General features: G+C 42.6%; 1 protein-coding gene across 1 annotated transcript in view; it reads left to right on the top strand.

The window, feature by feature from the left end:
- Positions 1-474, top strand: part of AMELX (amelogenin, X-linked) — a 19,927-nt gene that overhangs the window by 2,905 nt on the left and 16,548 nt on the right. The window lies entirely within an intron of this gene.

A 474-nucleotide genomic window follows, 5' to 3' on the forward strand; every position in this document is an offset into this window, starting at 1 on the left:
ATCTCTAGATGGAGGAAACTTTTGGAAGGGACCCTTGAAAGGCCTCCAGAGAAAGTATTCAACCAGCCTTAGGCAAACATTACAAAAATGTCAGTTTTCTCTAAAATTCAGCTTTTCATAAGTGTCCAAATATTTTCCTGCTCCCCCATGTCCACTGCTGTTGACCTTCAGAGGGTAAGATTTTGTGTTAGGAATTCCTTTCTTGAACCATCTCCCTGTTCTAAGAGACCTCATCCTTTTGGGCGTACCTGTTAAGCGAAGGACGTCCGTGTGGTTGTCTGGAATCCAATCTATGCTCAATACATATGGATACATGTTATATTGAGATGTACCAAGGGCTGGGAGGTCTGACCAATTGTCTCTAAATACAGGTACACAAGAGGTTAGATCACATGCAGGCAAAGCAGGATCCATCTGTTTTTCAGTGGCCTAAAGAGCAGTTGATACAACCAGAAGCCAGCAAAGCTTGAATAT

This window comes from Bison bison, unplaced genomic scaffold, assembly GCF_000754665.1.
Source record: "Bison bison bison isolate TAMUID 2011002044 unplaced genomic scaffold, Bison_UMD1.0 scf7180017864518, whole genome shotgun sequence".
In the NCBI taxonomy this organism is placed as follows: Eukaryota; Metazoa; Chordata; class Mammalia; order Artiodactyla; family Bovidae; genus Bison; species Bison bison.